Here is a 23,609-nt window from a genome sequence, read left to right on the forward strand (position 1 = left end):
GACTCTTGAGGGAAACTTCCAGTTAAGCCTCTTTTAGGGAACAATGTTTGCAAATTTTTGTTTATTTCCATCTTCTATAACGGTTTTACAAAGGATGGAGCATCTTTGGCATCTCAGTACTATTGTGTATCTACAGCTCTTCTGAGAGGCATTTCTGTCATGGGCATTTCTTGCATTAGACTGTTATCAGTTTGAAAAGTGAGCTCAGATGGGGTTATTTATAAAATTTACAGGGTTTTTTTTCCCTCCTTCTACTTTCTGTTTTTATCAGAAAAAAACTGTACTTACATCATAGCAGAAATATCAGCTAAGACATACAATTACCCTGAGAGATGTAATTACAGCCTAAACCCACGAGAGGCATGTGATTTTATTTGTTCCTTTGTTTGAATGACCTCTTGCTGACAAACTCAAGGGTCATTATTGTGGAAACTTTCAGGCAAAAGTGATGTCACCAGAAATCATTTTAATGGAGCCTCATCTTCACATCCTATTGATTTATCTGCTACATATGAAGGGAAATCGATAAGCAGAATAATTTTCACATCTTTTAAACTTCTACAGTAGCCAAAAAATATTGTCTGGTGCAGACATGAATCATTGGAAAGAAAAATCTTAGCTGTTGATAGGGATGGAAACATTTCTTTATATTAAGAAGCTCATTTTTATGTCTTGCTTACCAGCCTTTGTTTGATGTATTTGTACTAAGGGGGAATTTCACATAGTGACAGCAGAAATAAAAACCTTGAGATTTTCCATATTACAAAGAGAGATCTGCAGAGAGCAGAAGTCAGGCCCAGCAGCCCAGGAGGAACACAGAGAATTTGTCCAAATATCCATGGATAAGGTTAGGAAAGTTATAGCTCTTATAGAATTGAATATGGCCAGAGATGTCAAGGGAAGAAGAACTTTTATAGGTACACCCGTGATCAAAGGAAGAATAGGGGAAATGTGGGCCCTGCCCAGAAGCAAACCAGAAAACTTGGTCACCTGGGATATAGAGAAGGCTGAAGGAGGCTGGAGCTATATGATCTTTAAGGTCTCTTGCAACCCAAATCACTCTGTGATTCTATAATTTCAGCTAAATCCATGTAGATTAGATAATCATAGAGTCAGAATAATTTAGGTTGGAAAAGACCTTAAGATTGCTGAGTCCAAATGTGTTTGCTTACTGAAACAGAAGACCTCAGCTGCCTTCTTTTTTGCAATAAATTAAATGTTGCTTTATGGGTGTATTTTTCTGATTATCAGGGGTTCTTTAATAATAATCCCAAATAAGTTTCTGAAAAATATTTCTTTCACCAAACAAAAACCATGTTTTTCAATGTTTTCAGATCATTCACTTGGCTCTGTACCTCATGACACCTCATAGAGGCTGAGCTTAGTTGCTTGTTATTTGATAAGGTCAAATCTGAGTTTTCTTAAGTAAGTCACAGTTGTTTTAATTATAAATATATTATTATATATTTATTATAAATACATAATATTTATTATAAATATGCAAAAAAACATCTTAAGTGTGTGGTTTAGCTGCAACACTTGAATGCAGTCATTGACAAAATAATCTAGTCATGCCAGAATATGATGAAAAGTAATTTTGGCCAGCTGGCTCCCTTGGGTGCCCATTGCTTTTCATCACTCAGTTCACAGAAACTGGTCTTCACCTCATCCATCACAGTTTGAATGAAAAGCAATAAAACCAAGGAAGTTTGATTTGCAGGTAATCACAGATTGAAGCTTTGAAGGGAAACTTTGGTGGTTTCATCCTGTGACCGAGCTGTCAGTTTCTCATCTCAAGCAGCCAAGGCCTCGCACAGCCCTCCTTGGGGCTGTGCAGGGAGCAATCTTCCAAATCTTTGGGCCAAAATATCCTAAAGACATCTGGAGTTTGAAAAGAAGCAGCAAATAATGTCGTGTTAAACTCTGTTCCATCATAGTTCGATAAAATTATTTTTCTAATTATGGCTATTTTGTGTGCTGTTGGAGCCATGGATGCATGAATGCTTTAAAAGGATTTCTTATTATAGTGCTATATATTCTTATTATATTGTATGAGAAAAGTGATGGTTTCAATAAGTTCAACTGGGAGCTCTTCTCCAAGACCCTTTCTGCTGATGAAAGAGTGAGTGTGATGTCTGCTTGCCAGACTCTTCCATTTTTTGCATCTTTTTCCATTCCCTAAGCTCAGAGGATACAGGCTCCAAATTCACCACCAACTTTTACCAGTGGGCTCAGCTCCAAGTAGTCTCTTTCCCCTCAGCCACTTGCCAGATTAAAAGCATTGCATGTTTCCTCACAAACACTGACCTCACCAGCCTCCAGCTGTGACTGCTATGCAGAGGATAAAAACAAGGCTTGCTCCTTCTCTGTCTGCATAAACTCTTTACTTCAATTATGCTTATCTAGCAGATGAAACACCTTGCTAATTCAAAAAAAGACTTTTTACATGAAGGGTACGGCTTCCTCAAGGCTTTCCAAACTAAATTAGTATTCAATTTAAATCTTTCTTCACCTCCTAATCTTTGAAAATCTAATCATGCATTTTTCCTTTCATTGCGTTACCACATCAAAACAAAACTTGTAGATACTTATTCTAAATTCCCTATCTTTCCTTCAACGTTTTCTTGAACAGCCATAGTTTCTAGAAACCTCATCTGCAGTCTTTTTTTCCCTTTGAATTTATATATCTATGTTTTGTTGGGTTTTGTTTTTATTTTTTGTTTGGGTTTTTTTGGGGGATGTTTTTGGTTTTGTTTTTTGTGTTTTTGGGGTTTTTTTGCAGTTTGTTTTTTTGTTGTTGTTGAAAAAAATGAAACCTTTTTCATATAAAATACTTACCAAGGGCGATGCAAATTGGCCTAAGCAGGCTGATTTCATCAGGCAATTGTAAAATGCTCTCTGAGTATATTAACAACTGTTACCTGTATCAGCTTCATGCAATCTTAATTGTATATTGACTTCTGAAGAAAATTCAGCAAGGTCAAACTCCAGTCAAAACTTTGAAGAGTATTTAAAATATTAATTATTATATTTATCAATTTTATAAGTATTTGGTAATTATGTCTAACAGATGGAGTCAAAAGGCTCAATCTTACAGGTGCTTTCAGCAGATATGCAGCAAGTCAACAATGTTTTAATAATTGTTCTTACTGTTAGTACAGAAATTAGCAATAGTTTGTTGCATCTGAACTGACCTCAAAATATTTATCCTGGGATAGTGGAGTAGCCCTTGAACTGAGCAATCTTGAATAGAGAAGATATTCAACCTGGATTTGAGTGAGGAGAACCAAGGACAGGAGGCTGGGGACAACTCAGCTCCAAAAGCTGCCTCAGATCTCCTGTCTTGTCGAAGTGCTGGGCAAAAGGTGAGACCTCAGCAGGTGCTCCTTTCTGTCCTCCTGTTCTTCAGCCAGCTGTGCTGCTCTGGACATGGAATTAACAACCCGGTCTGAGAGAATGTGCCATTGATCACTGCATTTCCCAAAAGCTTCAATACCCCTCAGAAGTAACAAAGCTACCTGTAAAATCACAGAAAAATACTAGGAAAAAGGGAAAAAAATGGTCCTGTAGTTAATGATTGGCCATTTGCAGAAGAATGTGGGTTCTTCCCTGAAATAAATGCTTTCACAGGCTTCAAAAGTCCTGCTAATATGGTAAAGAGAAGGAGATGTTTGCAAAAACTTGTATCATGTCCATTTTATTCCTTGCTGACAAAAGCCCATTAACATTCTTGACAATTCACAGTTTTTGTATGTTCTAGATAAACCTCCTTTCAGCCTTGGTTGATTTTTAATTTGCTCAGCTTCAGAGAATGGCCCTTTCTAATGTTAGGGCCGAAGTCAGGGTCAGGGAAAGCAGAACTGCCATGATCATTTGACATCTCCTGAGATGAAACCCAAAAAATTACAGTGGAGACCTTTTTTCCATCCCTACTGCATTTGAGCTGCCAGAGTTTCTCCTTCCATGTGCAACAGAGTGTTTCTGGCAATGGATTAAAGGATTTTTTCTTCCAGCAGTGCCCATACTGGGCTGGTGGCAAGGCAGATCAAGGGGATTGGACATTTCTGGAAAAGCCAGACCATAATTTTATAACTCTGTTAGAGTTTTTAGGGTTTTAACAGTGAATCCATCAGGAAGTCTTTCAAGAAATATTTTTTAGGCGGTAGGTCATGAGGAAACTCATGATCATACAGGAAAGGAAAAAGAGATTTTGCAGCTCAGATCTTTGTTTGAAAGTATCTGAAGAAATAAACACATTTTCCCCTGGCAGCTGTTTAAAATGTATTGGAGTATCTGCTTGCATTATTTATCTCATTCTGGGTGTCTGATTGTGCTGGCTAACTCTTCCGAGCAGGAGAGGAAGTTCTGATTAAATGATGTGTGCCTAACTGCCTTTTTTAACTCACTACCAACTGTACAGAGAAGTTGGCATGTGCAATCATGTCTTCATCATTTACGAGCCATGGTTCACTTCCATTTCCATTTCTATTTCAGTCAGTCCGTCTTAAACAAACACAGCCTATTTTTCATTTTGTATTTGGACACCTGAACTATTTTATGATATTTTAGTCTAGATTTATATCCTGATAGGCATTGGAAAATGCTACAAAGAAATTTCAAATCTTATCTTTAATTACAACTGACAAATTATGGGGCAGATTACCATTTATTCCTATGTAACATTGATTATGCCTAATTCTGTCTTTTCTTGCACTGTTTTGTGTAACTAAAAAAAAAAAAAAATCTAGTAAATTAGTAAAATTCATTAATTCATTCATGTACTAAATAGTGCTTCTCAAGAAATATTTCTTGTACCATCATTGACTGAAAATAGGTAGCTTCATGAGATCCCCCAGGAACTTCTCATATTTACATACTTATTTCTCCAAATAGCTGTGAACGATGCAAGTTCCCTGTCCAGTAAGGGACAGGAAAGGTTCCTCTCTGTATTGGACAAAATTTTCTATATTTTACCAAATAGCTCTCAAACACAGCTCTCAAATAGTGTGAGAACATCCCCAAATGCTGCCTCCTATCTGGCAGAGAAAATTACATGGACAGGCTTAAAGAAGCTCTGTGCTCTGGTTTGCAACAAAACTATTTGTCTGAAATATTGACATCAGTAAGAAGCCCTGCACTAGAAATTAGAGGTATTTCATAAAGTTAAAGGAAAGCTAGTCAGGAAATCAGAAACATTAGAAAAAAAAAAGCCTTATGTAAAGATACCAACACCTCAAGGATTTCTCTGTTCATGCTCAAGAGATGCTCCAGCTAAAAGAATGGATTCACAGAGCTGGCACTTATGATCTTTAAAGGATCCTAGTCAATTTGTGAAGCCTTTAGTCCATGACAAAGCCAAATTTAAACCTGAATGCAATTAGAAATGGTTAGAGATCTCCTAGTGATAGCCCTGAAAAAAATATATCATAAAAATCAGTATTTTGAATGTGAAATTGCTATAATATTGTGGCTCAGAATTGTTTTGAGATGGATTAAATGGTTTCTAATAAATCTGTGCACTGGAATCCAGATAAATAGATTTTATATCCAGATCCACAGGAGGACCTCATAGAAGGTAAAACTTGCCACATTCCATTAGCAATGAAAACAAAGTTGAAAAATTAATGTGTGAGACAATTGCTGAGGTTTTGTGTGAGAGACCACCACCAAGGTAATCACCCCTCAGATGCAAGATGTGATCAAACCTCTTTAAATCAGTGAAACCCTGCTGATTTACTGTGGTCAGGAATTTGCTGGCAGACTTTTAAAATTTGATTAATAGATGCAGAGAAAAAAAATTGTGTAGTTTATGCAATCTGCTGCTAACAGGAAGGTTTAAAAGTGATTTAGAGCAAGTGTCCAAAAGAGAGAGGCACATGCCTTTTTCTCCTGTATTTGGTTAAATGGCTACTAACAGACATCTGGAGAGAAAGTCAGAGGAGCAGTTGTTTTTGGAAGGGCAAATTCTAAATTCTAGGTAAGGAAATACACCAAGGTATAAAGAGGGCCACAGTGGAGATGAAACACTGCAGAGTGTGGTGGTTTGGTTCAGCTGAAATGGAAAGTAAAGTCTTTCCACACTTGTCTGAGGAATTATTAACAGATACAGAATTGTCTGCGATGGTTTTAGAGAACAGGATGGATATATATTTGGAATAATATATAATATATGGATAATAATATATAATGAATATATATCGAGAGAAAGAGAGCGAGACCATCACTTTTGCTTATCTCCTGGGGTTCTGCCCTGTCTACTCATGCCAGCCATAGAAATGATGAGGCTGTCTCCCTGTCCTAGCTGGGGCAGATGTGGGGAGTGTGACTGGCACAGCTTCCAGGTCTCCTCACAAACAGATCCCTATCAGAGAGTCCATCTCTTCCCAGCCCTGCAGCATCCCCAGGCCCTGGAGGCACAGACATCAGGCTTATTTTAAGCTGCCTGTAGATTCCAGAATGAACGAGAGATTTAATATGGGGAAATGTTCACTGATAAAAGGGACTTATTTACCATGCCTGCTCTGTGTGCTGCATTCCAACAGAAGCTGATAAAAAGCGAGAAATAATAATTTTAAAAATGTATAGGTGGATTTATTCCTATGTGATGTTGTCCATCACCAGCAAAATATTTTCCTCACTGCAGGACAGGAAACTAGGAGAAGGGGGTGAAAATAGCACATGTCCTGCTAAGCAGAATTTGGAGCAAGAAGAAATAATTTACAGAGAGAGCACTAATGTTTATGAAGACCACCTGTAACCCAACCTGTACCAAGGCTTACCAAAGAACACAGGAGCCCTATCAGATATGGGAGGGGAAAGGTTTGATGCCAGCTGATAGGGGAAGGTTAGCTATTTTATGTCTTGGGATGTGTTATTAAAAACCTTTGCTGCTATCACAAATAAGCTGAATTTATGTCTGTAAGCATAGTACCAAAAATGCAACACAGATCACATAATCTTGTTTTCCAGCCAGACCACTTAGCAATGCACATAAAAATATCACATAAAAAGGAGTCTAATGCCTCAGATCTTTACAAATGTCTAACAAATAACAGTTTGAGAGAGAGGAAAAACATTATGCATAAAACATCATCAATATATGTTGCCTTATTCAAGGAACATATTTATGTATTTTGAACATTTGCATTTTACAGTTTGCCATGAAATATTCTCTTTCCTTGGTTTCAGAGAGGAGGCAGACAGCTGGTGGAGCCACAGATATAAGAATGTTTTCCCTTATAAATGCCTTTGACTGTTGCCTTCCACAGGGACAGAAATCAGCTGGAAGAGGGAGCAAAGTTTATCTGTGCTTTGTCAGACTGTGGCAAAAGGGTGTGTAAGCACTACTCTACAGAGGTACAGCATTAAACATATCCCAGAGATATGCTATGGACTAGGAAAAGTGTTTAAAAATCTCTTTTCAGCATGATCTCCCCATTGTTGTGCTTTGGGGGGGTTTTTTGTGAGCCTCAGCTGAATCCTTAATGTTGCCTTAACCCTTTCATTGTGGGAATGGGAGGAAAGACTTGATTAAAAAATGGTTGTAAGTATTGTTTCCACTTTTAATTCCAAATGAAGAAATTATGTTTTATCATAATTTAAAATTTAATATTTTGCTGAAGAGAAGCGGTGGAATCACCATCCCTGTAAGTGTTCAAGAAACATAAGCTGTGGTGCTTATGGACATGGTTTTGGTAGTGGTAGGTTAATTGTTGGACTCAATGAGCTTGGAGGTATTTTCCAACCTTAATAATTCTATCTAAAGAATTATTTAAATATATAATTATACAGAATATATATAACTGTATTGGTTATTAAAATATTTATGTTTTATAAATTAAAAAGTGGTAAAAGGAAGGTCACATTGCATAGTGCCCTTTTTCATGCATTAAAAAGAAAACTTAGACAAGTTAAAGTAAGATTTTTTTGGGAAGAGAGGGGTGAACATTATTATGAGGAAGGAGACCATAACTGTCTGCTTTTAGATTAAATCAAAGAATAGGTTCATCATTTTTCCCTGTGGCAATTTAATTCACATTTTGCACTGTTCAGGTAGAAGCATATTAATGTCAAATTACAGAAAGCTAGTCATTGTACTGCAGTGAATAACTAATTCCATTGTTAAAATGTATCAGTGGTTCTCAGCCAAGGATAAATGACGTTGCCTTTTCTATGCATAAGGAAAAATCCTCAGTGCAGTCAGGAGACTGATGAATGTTACAGATACTCTGTCTTCTTACAACTCAAACCCTCATCTGAATTGCTCATGCCCACTACTCCTGCCAGCCAGGCCTGTTAAAAAGATAATTTAAAAAATTCACAAAGGAAAAGCGCTGTTTCTCCGTGTCATGCTGCCTGTTTTGTTCATTTGTCAGGTCTCTGCATATTGCTTTCACCAATCTCCCTGTGCATTCATCAAAATGGTCCCACACCCCAGTGACTGTGGGATCCAAACCCAGCCAGCTCCTGGGCCCACACAGGAGGAGGAGAGCATTTCAAAGGACTAACAGAAGTGAAATACAAAATTTCATGATCACTGGAAGCAAGGAAAAGTCCTCAAATCAGCTCCTTGGATGGAGTTTCCTGCTCTTCTCCAGCCCAGGAGATCAGTGCCCTGTGCTGAGTGACAGTGAGGCTCACAGAGACAGCAAAACCAAAAAGCTTTCCTCTCCTTCCTCCACAAGGTAATGGTGTTTGACTCTGAAGGAGGGGAGGACAGTGGCAAAAAGAAGCCAGAAAATTGATTTTACCTCTGGCAGGCCATTCAAGTGCTATTTAGCATTAAATAACACTTGAATTACCTGTGTTATTTGGCCCTTCAGAGGGCCAAAGCAGCTGTTCCAGTCACCAAAGATATCCTTCCAAGCAGATATTAATCTTAAAAAGTTACTGCCCTCGGGACCCATAAATATTTTTGTTCTTGCTCTCATACCTGCAATTATAAGGATCTATATGCATGTATATTTTTAATCCCTGTGAGCTAATGGATGCTTTTACTCCTTGTTCTGAATCCCAATAGCCAGAAGGACTCTGTTCCTTCACCTCACTGTCCTCTGACAGCTCCCCAGAAGTTCTGACTGGACACACTTAGAGGAACTGGAGAGTTGTTGAACAGGGTGCTTTGGTTGTACAGAACTGTACATCAGATTTTCTGGGCTACCATAAAACCATGGCATCTGGGCCAGCTCAGTATCTTGAGGTATGTTATTAACATTGAAATGAAATCCAGAGCTAATGGCAAATTTTCTGTTTCTCATCAGTCCACTTTCCCCATATTTCTGTTCCCTTTATTCCATTCTCTCACTTTCTGAAGATGTTTTGAAGGACATTTAGGCTTGGTAGATCTTCATTATTGCCCAGCTGGATTTGCAGGTACATAAAAAATGTAGGAGCAACGTAAAATTTCCTTAGGAAAATTTCCTTTGCCATGGAAAATTAAAATAATGAACTTGTCAATTACTAAAAATGAATTACTATTTTTCCTTAACAATTAGGCTTTAAGAGAAAAGATGTTGAAGCATTATCATATTGCTGGAAATGGAGACAAAACCCTTAAACAGTACAGCTAGAGGTGGGATTTCCATCTGTTCTGCTATGGAAAAGAAACTTGTTCAGGAGTGGAGGATTTGCTGCTTTTCAGAAAAAGATCAGGTAAGGTCACAAAAATGTCTCGGAGGTTAATCTCATGGGTGGCTTTATTTATTCCTCCATAGCAGTGGCAGGTCAAATCTGCTTAGTTTAAAAGTCAGAAATATAAGGGAAGGTTTCTGTCTTTGTTTTGACTTCCACCTCCACAAATTAAGCTGGGGTTTGAAAATCAGTCTGCTCCCTTTCTCCATTAGAAATTCTTCCACATGAGTCTGGCTGACTTTTTTGTTCTCCAGGCAGAAATTCAAGTAAAATATTGCAGATCTAAGAGCTAACAGCAATTCCTTCTCCTGCTGAGAGGACTCTCAGGACCCATCCCTCATGCAGGCTCCCTGATATCTGTCAGACTCCAACAGCTAAAGCAGCTCTCCATTACTTTTGTCTTTATTCACTCAAACTGTAAAAACCTCACAAAAACAGTTTTTCTTACCCTGTTTGGAGTTGTATGTGCTTCAGTTTTTAATTACCATTGTAAGCACTTCCTGAGGATGCCTTCACACACCTTGGGCACTGTACAGAGATTTCCAGGTCTAATGCACTCTGCTTTACTATATGGTAGTCACAATTCTCTATTAAATCTCTCATCAGTGTTCCTGTCATATTATTCTGCAGAAGTTCCTGTTTAAATTCAGCATGACTATTCACAGAAAGTGGTACTGCTCAGCATAAGACTAACAAACTTTGACAATAGAAATTAGAGTATTCCATTTACAAGTGCAATTTCCAGAAGCCTGTCTGCATTTCGTGGCACTGCTGTGCTGTGCTGGGCCATTTCAGACATCCTGCTTTCAGCAGGCTTCACTAACTCCAAGGCAGACTTCATTTCTCTGCCTAGAAATAAAAGCTGAGTTGCCTGCCACAGGAAAATCAAGGCACTCCTTCTCATGGGAGTAAAGATGGGATATCCACCCATTGTGGGTGGAAGAGGGACTGGACATTTCGAAGTATGCAAGAGAAAGTAGGTAACATTGTGACAATTGTCTTTCTATTTTATCTGACTTGCAATGCCACCCTGAAAGTCCAATGAATTCAGCAGACATGGCCAGACCATGGACATTCATATCCTTTTTCTTGCTCAGTTGGTGAAAGCATTTCTGTCAAAAGAATTTTTCTGTTAAAAAATATAATTGCTACCCCAAGGAAATGACTTTTTCATTTTTACTTTTTTATTTTTTTTTAACATTACCTCTTAGTCCCAGTCTCTAGATTGTAGTCTGCATCTTACTCACCATCCATCTCCAATGTCACACAGCAATGACTGACAACAGGAGCAGTAATAATAATAATACTGAAAACATTTTACTTTTATCTGATGGGATTAAGTTTTTCCCACAGAAATTTTGTTGTTCCATGTCAAATGTATCTTTATTTTGGTTGCTAATGGAAGTATATTGAATAAATATAATGTTGGCAATTGATGCTTCTGCTTAAATTGATTTGTTAAAAGAACCAATATTATTTTACTGTATTTTACCTTCTGGTACAATGTCTCATGATATCCTGTTAAACATAACAGTCTTAACTATGCATCATTTAATGCAGATATTGCTACTTAGGGTGATGGGCACATTTTTAAGAACAATATATCAAAATGAAACTTTTATTTCTAGGGCTATTACATTGCATTATGTCAAGAAATAGAACACAATGAAATTGATATTTTTCCATAGCTTTCAAATGTGTTTTCTTACAAGTTCTAACAACTCTACAGGAAGTGAAGAGTTTTTTCTTTATAAGAAAAGTCAGACTTTACACACACATACCCGGGTTCCCAAGCAGTCAGAAGCCTTGTCCTGAACAGAAATGTTTTGCCATACTCCTGTTGCACTCAGCAGAATTGCACCCCTGTCCCTGCGTGCTGGAATCAGTGTGAATAGTGTCAGTGCCTGCTCAGGGCTGTCTGATCCTTGGGAAAATCTTCACTCTTGACCCAGCTTGTCCAACTCTCAGCAAATCCTGCCCTGGATGGAAAGGGCCATGTTTTGGGGAAAGAGAGGGGAGTTAATACAGGAGCTGTGTCTTGCTTTACAAGGTGACCTTGCCACCTGCAGTGGGAAACACCACGGCTAAAAACAGAGATACTCTGCAAGTTTGTTATTTATATTTCAAAGGGGCATATTCTTTTAAAATTCTGGGCCAAGACTCTCAGAGATCACCAAACTTTTGAATCCCTGCACACACATAAAACCTTACATTCACTCCTCTACAAAATAACCAACATTCAGTCAGCACCTTCAGCACTTCTCTTAGGGTCTGCAAACTGAAACACAACTATTTTATACCTGAAAGTTTGGTCAAAAATAAAGCAAAGCACTAAATCTACAAGCACCAGTTCAGGCACATTCCCCAGTCTATTCTGGATTTAAAAAGAATAAAACAAAATAAAAGTTCTGGTGCAGGGAGTTCAGTCTACCACGAAATCAGAAGTTCAAAGTGCTGCTGTCCAGCAACCACTGACAGGTGTGAAGTCTCAGTGTGAGGGCTTTGAAGAGAGACAAAATATTTCATAGGTTAGAATTGCAAAGCAGGTTCCTTTAAATCAAGTCAAACTGATAAATGGCTTGCCTGTCCTTCATGTAACAGATAATGTCCAGTCTTATTCCATAATTTCTCTTTTTCAATTGCGTTTTTCACCTTCTGTGCAAAAATAGTAACCTTTTAAAAAGCAGAATTGCAGTTGCTCAATTTAAATTTAGAGACTTATTAAAAATGGAGAACCATTTCAACATTTTTCTCAGAATGTGCTTTAAAATGTCTGGGAAAATTTCAGGGCAGACCACTTTTTGTAAACAAAGTTACTAAAAGCTAAATAAAAGCTCTAAAATGAAACTTGACTGTATTGGGGAGTATTTATGTCTGTAATTTTTTATGAAGACTACAACTATAGCTCTATAGGGGGGAAAAAAACCAAAAAGAAATAAAGAAAAAGCAAGAGAAGACCAACCCAAAAGCTTGTCTAATAAGCTGAATAACAGCTTTGCCACCAGGTTAGGCAAGTAAGAAAGTTAAATATCACAACAGGAAAAAGATGTCTAAACTACCAGACCATTTTAGCTGAGAGTACTTAGGGAATATTTCTAAAGGGTATGTCAAGTCAAAATAACATCTTCACAGTGGAGGAGTTTGTACAGAGAAAACAATGGAGGGAGGAGAAAAGAGAAGAGAGAAGAGAAAAAAGAGTGAAGAGAGAAGAGAGAAGAGAGAAAAGAGAGGAAGGAAAAAAGAGTTAAGAGAGAAGAGACAAAAAAGAGAGGAGAAAAGACAAAAAAGAGTTAAGAGAGAAAGGAGAGAAAAGAGGAGCCCTCATTAGGTCCCTCCAGGAAATAAGAGGTGTTAGGGAGAGAGGAGAAATAGCTTTGATTCATAGACAGAAAAATCAAATATGCTTTCTCTCCTCATTGCAGATTACTAACATATCATTATTTCATCATATCTTTTTCAGACAAGATCCTCTAGCCTGATGACAACCTAACGAGAAGCACCATCCAAACAATGAAGAAGACATGGATTGGAAAAGATCCTTGGGCATGTGACAGAAATAAATGATCCAGGGGGATGGGCTAAGGATGGATTGCATTGTTCAGCTTCTGAACTTAACCAAAATTATATTAATGAAAGAAAAGAAAATATAAATGGGAAAAAATTTAATTATATTAGTCCTCTGAAAGTAACACTTTGGAAGAGACAGTTTTGTTGGAAAAGCTGCTTCCATATAATGGACTATATGGATAATATAATTACCCATATTACAGCAAAAAGAGAGAGTTTTAATTTTAAATAGAGGTGGATAACACATGTACATCTTTCATTAGTGGGTGGCTGCCAGATGAAAACCAATGCCAGGGGATTTTTCAGACTTCAATTTTATGATAGGGAATTTTTTTAAAACAATAGTTTCTGTTCTGAGGAGTCTGAAGTATACAGCAAACGTTATTAAAGCTTCACTGGCCTGGGAGAAGCCCCATGATTGTCAGAAATGCTGACATGAGTGATGTAGAGCCTTAGTGTCTAAATGCTGAAGTATCACCATATTGAAGCTGACACATCAAAACTGAATCAATGATAAAATGCCAGAGAAAAGGTTTCCAGTGAAGATGCTTGAATATTTCAGTGTGACTGCAGTGAAGTCAGCTGGCACAAACTCAGGAAATCCTTTTCTAAAATGACATACTGACCAAAAACACTTACAGGGTCCTTAATGTGCATATTTCATGATAGAGAGCATTTAAAAAACCTGAATAAATTACCATGGATAATCTTTTAAAATATATTATAATTATATATATATCTATATAATATATATATCTATATATCATCTATATATATCTATATATCTATATATCTATATATCTATATATCTATAGATAGATAGATAGATAGATAGATAATAAATATATATAAAATAATAGAGAATCTTTCTCTTTATAGCCAGTGAGAATGATGGTTCATTCTATGTAATTTTTGAAATCCACTGACATCATGCAATGTTTACAATTTCTGGTATTCAAGGGCAGAAAATTCAACATCTTTGGCTACTGACATAAGAACAATTCAATACCATGCAAGCAGCCATGTTCAGCTCAGTGAAGGGGAAGCTGCATGACAAGAAAATCATTACAATCTCTTATAATCAGGCAGATGGATACAGGTTTGTTGGCATCTGGTGAAAGGCTCTTCAGGAGCAGGCTGTACATCCCTTCTTCAGGGCATTTATTAAACAGTTTGTCAGGTGAGATGGCGCTGAAGCAGAATCCCAGACTGGTCCATTTTGGATTTCCAACTGCAAGTCACAGATGGAATAAAGAGGAGAAAACATTCTGCAGTGAAGCAGCCAGAGACCCTAATGAAATGTGGCACATTAATTTCTGAGCTATGAAATTATATAATCCCAGTGGATTTACATTTTGAATTCAAGGATCACAAGGAGGATGAGATAGTCTCTTCTGTGAAAAGTCTGTTTACTTCACACATTGCTTGTGGCTGGGCTTTGCCTCGTGTAATCATCTCTGGCAGAAACCTCTCATTGAAAAATGAAGTAATGAATTATTGCTCCTGAATCATTGCTTGCATTTTTCCAAAGATGTCCAGGAAATGTCAGCCTTGTTGCTTTATCAGACAGACCAAAGAGCTGATATAGACAGACAGACAGATGGATAAACAGACAGGCAGACAGCAAGATATGCAGAGCCCAAGTCTGATCTGACAAAAAGCCCTAGAATAAAATACCACTAATTCATGCCTTGTCTTGTTCTTAAACTGATCAGTGGTGGTGGGGAATTAATTTAATATCATTTTCTAGAGAACTGAATTCAGATGCCTGTGATTAAAAACCCCCAGCAGTTTAAGCTGGGTGTATCCACAGCCCTGTTTGGGTTGCTGTCATCAGGCTGTCAGCTGCCTCACTTCACACCACTTTATTCCAATGCCTGACAAACACTCATGAGAGAAGTTGTTAATTCCCACTTGAGGCTATAGGTACAGAGAGAATGATATTAACAGGAATCAGATCAGTTTTCAGTCTCCCAAAGACCCCAGCAGCAAGCCAGCAGCCTTGGAGCATTTAGATGGGCCAGGGCTCAGTTTTCAGCACTAAAAAGTGCAGGCAGTTCTTTCATCTCTACAACATGAGCCACACAACTGTCCCAGAACTTCTTACCTGCAAGTAATCCAATTTCTTCTGCCATGTGGCCAAGCCCAGTGCCCTTCTGAAGCAGAGGAACAGAACCAAATGCCTCTTGCCTGAGCTGGTTCTCACTGTACTGAGAGTGGCAGGTTCTCCTCAGGCAGTATAATTTCCATATTTTCTTGTCTTTTGTTACTGGTTTGCAGTGGATTACTGTGATAGAAACATAAATATTCCACGAAAGCAGCAGCTTCATGAAGGATGTGACAGCTGGGCAATGTTTCAGGCTGACATAATAAATTACTCAGATTACATATTTACCATAGTTTTGACTTATTGTTTTTCCAATACCAACATGAAGCAGGATGTAAAATTGTGTACAAGAATTTGGGCAGCTATAAACACCATTCAGGTGTGTCATTCACCAACACATGCTTTGCAGTTTGATTTGGTTACAAGACTTCAAATTCTTCTGAAAGCTTCTCAAAGCAGGTGAGTTTTTTTCTAGGTATTAGACTGGAAACATAATCTAGGCATTAAAAGCAGTCTGCAATGAAGCAGAATTATTTTGTTGAGATAATGAGGTTCATTTATCAGAAATTACAGCATAGGGAAAAGGGAAGACAGATTTGGGTATCCTTGGACAGTAGTCTATGCAGAAATAAATACAAAATTCCATGCAAGTTTCCAGAAAAGATGATTAATGTAGAAATTTAGGTTCCTGAATATATCCATTTGAAGTTTGGCTGTTCGATTTTACTCTTCCTTCTCTCTGGAAACATGAGGTCTTTGATGCTCAGTTAAGACACTGGGGGAAGTCCCTATTGTTTAGCAAGAATTAATCACCCTTTGTCCCCATTTTTTCCTCATTTCAAATTTCTAGTCAACTTTAAATTTTTCTTTATATTTGTTTTGGCTTATATTCTTAGAAAGCAAAGATTTTTTTAAAAAATCAACCCCATAATAAGGGCTCACTTTACACAGATTAATGAGGAGTTGACATTTTTTCTATAATACATCTCAGGGAGCATTGACAGTTTTTCAATACAGAGGAAAGCTTGGGAAAAGGTAGTATATATCAAGTGATTCTCAGTCAAAAGTGAAAATAAGAATTAATAAATACTAAAAGACATACATTAAAAATCTGGCATCTCCATGCATTCTTTTTTTTGCCAAGCCTTGGTTTATAATGCAGAACATGACATATGATAAAGGCAAGTGTATATATATATGTACATATATATAGTTGTCTCTTGATCTATTGATAGATATGACATATGAGATCAGAGGTTGTTTCTTGGCTGTTATCTAAAAAAGTCCAGCTAAAGCTGGACCAAAAGTACATTAATGATTCATGTTCAGGTACAGATAGACATGCTGTGAAACACTTTTATCTTTGCCCTAAGAATAGTGTTCTCATATCTCCCAGTCTGTGTGACATATGCAAAATCTACTAAGATTAGTCTTTGTCTATTTTTGATTTAAATTCATGATGTACAATATTATAAGATTACCCACTGACAACACTGTATGAAATATTTGCTTATTAACTATGGATGGAAACATGAGACCCATGAAGTCACTGGTAAAATGCCAAAAACCCAAGATTAAAGTGCAGGAACAAGTGCTAATGCTTGGGATGGAGACTAGCTCTTGATCCATGTCTGTAACTCAGGTGAAGAATTTGAAAATGGTAATATGGATAAAAGATAAGGGGAAAAAATCCCATTGAAATTTTAAAATTAAAATTATCTTTTTCTTCTACAGATAGAAACCTGGGGGAAAAAACCAAGATCTCTGTGTTCAGTTTTCATTGTCCACTGGTTCCATTAAAGCCACTCTGGCACCAGAGCTATTAAAACCAAATCCACAGTACTGCTCATTTTCTAACTATTTAGCAGAACCACCCACTGCCTCTTAACATAAATAATAATTATTTTCTCTGTCATTTAAAAGGTATAAAAGTTGAAATATAATGAAGACCAGATCCTGAGATGAATCTTTTTAAGTGACAATAAAAGAAAAAGGCATAACCCAGTTATTCTCTCCTTCTAGAATATGTAACTCTATGAAAATTTGCAGCCTCCTGCAATGAGAGCATTGCTGCATCCACCTGATTTCTGCAGCATCACAGCTTGCCTTGATTCTTTGCTGGGAATCAAGGGGTTAACCTTGGGCTGCTGCAAGAGCTGGCCAGCTGATTGATAACACAGAACGTTTTAAAGCTGTGGTGCCACTCCTGGCTCTGAACAGCACCAAGCAGCCCTGGCACCCAGGGCATGCCTCAGGACTCCAAATGCTCCAGTAATAAAAATACCAAGGATTATTTAGAGTGAACTTCACCCAGCAAAAAATAAGTGTGCTGAAGGGGCCAGGTGGAAGGAAGAAGGTAAGAAACCATGAGATTTGCAGCTCTCTGCACATCACTCCAAAATGTCTCACTTCAGAGCTTTACCCTGTGTGATGCACTACCCATTAGAGGAGAACCTTAGCCAGGATGAAAGGGTTTCATCACCATTTTACACTGAAGTATTAAGAAATATCTTTTTAATCAAAAAAATTGTGCTGTAAATATCTCAAGATGAGCAAATCCTGATGACAGTTCCCTCTAAATTCTTCAGATTTTTACAGCTGTGCAGTCAGAAACGACCTCTGTTGGTAACTTATTGATTTCAAAGCTCCATTTAAAAGAAGGTGAATCCAGAACTATGCCAAAAAGCACCATATTTTCTAGAGATAATGGAGAATGTTCTTTGACTAAAATAAGTTTTTTTGCTGCTCTGTCACTACTTTGTTATATATATGCCTCATGGCACCTATTGTCAAGTTAAAATGTTCATTCAACATTTCACTGTTTAATGTAAATTTTTTAATAAGATCGTTTATTTTTATTACTGATCACTCAAGTAGAATTTATAAGTTGTATTCCCCTCACCATCCCCAAATACAGTTATCCCCCAAAGGTAAAAAATCTTGGAATGGGTATAAAAATTGAATTACACCAGTATGTTTTTATTCTGCTCCAGCTCTTTTCCCACTGCTCTACAATTAAAATTCTATATGGAATATAACACTGAAGAAATAAATCTTACAGTGTTTAATCAGAGAAGATTCAGGGAAATAAATCACTAAGGAAACAGTGAAACATATTCTTACAATGAATGCATAAAGGAAAAGGTAAATCCTCAGAAGAATGGATAGTTCTGTGGAAATGTTTTTCTTATTTTAACACACAAAAATTAATTTTCATGTCGCAGATTCTGTTTGTGAGTGCATGGGCTGGGGCTGCTGAAGGAAGCTGAAAAACTGAGGGCAAAATAAATATTTGTGGCCATGGGGTGGTCAAGTGCAGCACTTGAGAGCCACATTCAGGACTGGGACAGTGGCACTGGCAATGGGGACACACAAAGATGATGTGTGACTCCCTTAGGGACCTGTCCAGAAAAGCTCTGAAGCATCACTGAGCTCTGGACTCCCAAGTGATGTTGGATTTTCCTTCAGGTTTGTAAGAACTGCTGAAGGTTTGTACTGAAACTCTCTTATCTTTGAGATTTTCCTTGTGCAAATGGCAAAGCAGGTGATGAGTAAAGGCAGGAAAAGGAATGGTGGAACAGCTGGAGACAGAGGATAACATTCCTGTTCCCTGGAGACAGAGGATAACATTCCTGTTCCCTGGAGACAGAGGATAACATTCCTGTTCCTGCCTTCCTGCAGGACTGGGGGGCAATGTGCATTTCTGCTGCATTTCTATAATGGATGCACAACCATTTGAGCAGCACTGTAAAAGGAAAACCAGCAAATAAAGTACCTGCCTTTTAGAAGAGGAATAAGTGAGGAAAGAGGTTCAGGAAATCACTTCTGACCTCAGTTTATTAGTCTGACTTTGATTCATTTTTCTGAAAGAGTAATTAAAAGCATGACTGTAAAAGACAAATACAAGAACAAGCAGCAGACTGTACAGAAAGAGGTACACAGCCAGTGAACCAAAATCTTCTTCATGATTCTAGCTGAATTACATGACAGTGTAAATTTGGGGAGTGGTGTGCAGGTCCAAGCACATGGGGTTCAACTGTGCACATTTCTGTTCTAAAATCAGCTGGAAATTACAAAGGTGATAAAGAACTGGGAGCAGTACTTTGAGGGAAGTCTGCAGTACTGGCAGATTACAGGATATGAACCTCAACCCCATCATCCATGAAAGTGTCACCATCCAGGTGGTGAAGGAACAGAGAAACTTGGGTGTTATGTCCTCTGCAACACAGGCTGAGAGCAAAGGTGAGTTTTCATAAGAAATTTCACAGAAAAAGACATTAGAGTGATCTGAGGGATGAAGAATCTGAAAACAGGAGACCAAAATGCCTTCTTCCACTTCTTTAGCTTAGGAAAACTCATATGGAAAGAGGATGTGATTATTGTCTACAGGAAAAAAAACCCTAACATAAGCATTAGTGTGGGGGAAACACCCAACTCTATTAATCTAAAGAAATCATAAAGGAAAATTAAAAAAAAAACAACCTTCTAATGATATTTAATCTGGCAATGAGTAAAAAAAAATGCTTGACTATCAAATCAGCAAGACTGTCAGAGTCCTCCCATTTGAGTAAACAAGCTCTACCTCTAAAAGATTTCTTGAGCTGTATGTAAAAAGGATTGTATCACATCTGGATTTAGGAATTTAAGAATTCAGTGTTAGTCCTGTGTGTCTCAAGGAAGTGCTGTGAGATAGGCTGACATGCTACAATCCACCTGCTAATCAGACCAATACTTAAAGGCTGTTTTTTCCTAAGGATGTCACTGCTGGAGGACCATCCCAGGAAAATGCAAAACAAACCAGTAGCTGGAAAAAGCCAAGAATTGTTAAATTTTTCAAAAGTGACTGCAGGAAAGAAAGACATTTTGCCTATGTATTACACATTATACAGTTCTCTAAAGAAAACCTGAAGGGTTTTTCATTAGACAGAAATTTGCTACTGCAATAAATGAAAAATTTGCATCGGGATCTTTTGTTTGTTTTAGTTTGGTGGTTTTTTGTTAGTTTGGTTTTCTTCATTGGGTTTTTGTGGTGTTTTAGGTACTTTCTGTTGTGTATAGCAGCTCAAAGAACAGGTATTATCTATAATAAAATGTTTCAGGGATAAGACTGAAACATTTCACAACTTTTATTTCAGTAACAATGTAATCATGATTTACATTGCATATTTTCAATTCTAAGCATAATTAATTTTAAATATGAATTGAAGACCCATGTAGACATAAGAACCTACTCTACACACTGAAGATGTAGACATGAGCAGCAACTGGGATGTTCATAGGCTTGATTTTTGCTTCTTTTGATTTTTTTTTATTAATTACAGGTTGACACAATTTATGCATCCAACATGATATTGCCAAGCAATTCAGAGTTGAGAGGTGGCTGTCTAGGCCATGATTAGCTGGGGGGTGCTTTGGAAATTCATGGCTGGATTTCTAGGAGATTCATTCAAATAAATGATATGAATAATTATTATGTATCAAACATTTTAATGTCTTTGAGCAGAGCAGGCTCTACAAAATGTAGCAGATATATCAGCTCAGAGGAATCAGGTCGTTCTCATGGATGATTCAAGGCCAAACATCAGAACCTCCAGAGCCCAACCAGAACAGGCTTTTTTAGGACAGTGATTATTTCACTTTATTAGGTGATAAAAAGAAAAACTGCTCTCAATCCCTGCCTCTTGATGTACCCTGAGTAAAGAGATTACTTAATTTCTTCCCTAGTTTGGTTCTTTGTATAAAAATTGGTGATAATCATGTAGCTATAAAGGAAATTAAGGAAGTGTTGTTTACTGTCTTAGCTGACCCAAGGAAGAATGGAGCAAAATAACCTGTATTGATATTTTGGACAGAGTTATTCCAGATGTTCTACTTCTGTTTGTTTTTCTTCCTAAGCATCTGCAAAACCTCTCAGTCTGACAGACCTGATCTCTCAGTATTTTGTGGTCGTGTTACCTGGGGAACTGGGCCAGAAAGAGACTTAAAGTATTTTTTTGTCCAATAAAACAACTCACCCTCATGCTATAAATTTCACTGTTGCAAAATCTAATATCTAGATTTTTGAGGGCTGAAATTTATTGTCCCAGCAAGAAACACTCCCACACTGCAAGCTGTGTAATCACAAATATCATTACTAACTATAATCAGAAAATAAGTAAGCAAATACCACTACATGAATAAAGGAAGAATCCAAATTAAATGCTGCACATAGGAGATAAATCCACAAATTTAAAACAAGTAGTTTCACAGCAATTTTCATCTGATATAAAAAGTCAGAATGAGTAGTATTTAGGAATAAAAAGAATACAGTCTTTGACATTTTAGCATTATAGATAATTGCAGAACAAAGTTCAGATGAATTCTGAATCTGACAGCTGTGGTATACTCTCAACATTTTTCCCTTTATATTGAGACACTAAGTTAAAGTTTATAGAAAGAGATGGAATGAAAAATAAGAAAGAAAATGTATAAAAACCTTAAATAACTGCCCTTAAAGATTTTTCATGATTTCAGTATTAAATTTCCTTTTCACTGGCTTTGAAAACCTGGAAAATTAAAAAGATGTTTCTGAGGGATTTGTAATGCCTTCTGACATTTAGACTGATAGAAGGCATGAAACAATGTTTTAGAAGTAGGTAATCAACTGTTGACTTCCAGTAAGATTCTAACCTCAGACTTGTCTTTATTCACAGATTTTGTAGGCTATAGAAGCAGTATTTTCATCAAAGGACAGTTTTTGTAGGCTTTGTGCAATATTGCTGTTCCTTTTGCTCCAGTTCCTTGCTGATCTTTGGGCTGAATCTTACTGCAGAATAAGTAAAGGCTTCACTGGAACATTTCCTGCAGGATTTGTTGGTACCTACATCTTTGGTTGGAGCAGCATCCCTGTGAATTACAGCAGACATCCTGCCTTGCCTTGGCAACTCCAAACCTTTAATGCTTTACTGTGCACAGAATTCTCTATTTTAACAGCTGACACTAATCTTGGATCAATAAAAGGGATGGTTTACCTCAATGGTTTTCTCCTAATCGTTGTTCTTTTGTTCATAAACACACAACATTTGCTGTTGCAGGAACCACGAAGTGCAATTGCTCAGATTGCCATTGAGAACTGAGGCTATTTGGTCCCTGAGTTAAGAAAACAATTAAATATGTACTCAAGCTTAATTGACTGAGTGAAAATAAAGTGACTGTTGGATTCCATTGAATAGTGAAGCTTGAACATGCTGATGTTCTCTTGGGTTACAGCTTTGGTTACCCTCTTTATATCACAGCATTGATGGAAAAAAAGTTTTCATGCACACATTTTTGACAGAAGTGATTAGGATTAAAAACACTGTGGGGAAACTCACCAACCCCCACATCCAGGCTGTGTCTCAATCATCAGTAAAATTTGAATTAAATTGGAATTTCCCTTATTTTTTTTCCCTGCAGACTCTACACCTGCCTTGCACTCGGCGACAGAGAGAGCTAACAGCAGAATTTCACAGTCTGGAATAAGCAAAGGACAAGGTGATGATGGAAAAAATTAGCTCTTTGTTTAGTAAATCATTATCACTAATGAATATGCAAGTACAGCTTTTCTGATTTTAAAAAAGACTTTTTGCAACACCTGAGATGAAAGGGTCAAATCTCACGTAAGAGATCCTACTCCAATTCTGCTGCTAATAATGGAAAAAGCGACTGAATATCTAGATTCAGCAAAACCACAAAAACAGTCAGTTAATGAGTAATTTCTTTTAACTGGGTGTTTATACTAAATAGCTTGGAATTGTGATAATTATAATTTGCACTTGTATTTTATTTTTCAGCATTTTTTTCAATGTCCTTTGTAAACAATATAATAAATCTTTCCAAAGAGAAGCTCAGCTTCCACCTGAGTGGTGATTTTGGATTTTTTTCTTTCCCAGCATATATTTAGCAGGAGAAGTAAAAATATGAATGCACAAGTGGAATTTGAACACACATTGATTTGTTGATATGCGGATACCTGATTGCCTTTGAACCCTAGAAAATTGAACCCTAGAACCTCAAAATCAAAATAATTCAGCAGACATCTGCTTCAGCAATGTCAGTCAGGACATTTCACTTTAAAAGAAGAACTTGATCAGCAGTAATTCTGATTTCTAAACCTTTCCCAGCTGGAATTCTGTGAAGATTGAAGTTTAAAAAAAAAAGTCTCTCTTAAAGTGTGTTAAATAGCATCTGACAAAAATAGAAACTTACTAATTCAAAGTAACTGATTCATTAATGAAGGATCACTAATTGCTCTCATTTCACATTAATTATGGTAAGATATATAGTC

General features: G+C 37.2%; 1 long non-coding RNA gene across 1 annotated transcript; it reads left to right on the forward strand.

Annotated features, from left to right (window-relative positions):
* Positions 1-1,517: 1,517 nt before the first annotated feature.
* Positions 1,518-23,162, forward strand: LOC111931810 (uncharacterized). Its single transcript, XR_015289607.1, has 6 exons — positions 1,518-3,365; positions 8,376-8,684; positions 9,020-9,199; positions 9,495-9,651; positions 13,091-13,207; positions 22,739-23,162. It is a non-coding gene; the product is annotated as an uncharacterized LOC111931810 (long non-coding RNA).
* The last annotated feature ends 447 nt before the right edge of the window (positions 23,163-23,609 follow it).

This window comes from Cyanistes caeruleus, chromosome 7 (genome assembly GCF_971803275.1).
Source record: "Cyanistes caeruleus chromosome 7, bCyaCae1.hap1.1, whole genome shotgun sequence".
In the NCBI taxonomy this organism is placed as follows: domain Eukaryota; kingdom Metazoa; phylum Chordata; class Aves; order Passeriformes; family Paridae; genus Cyanistes; species Cyanistes caeruleus.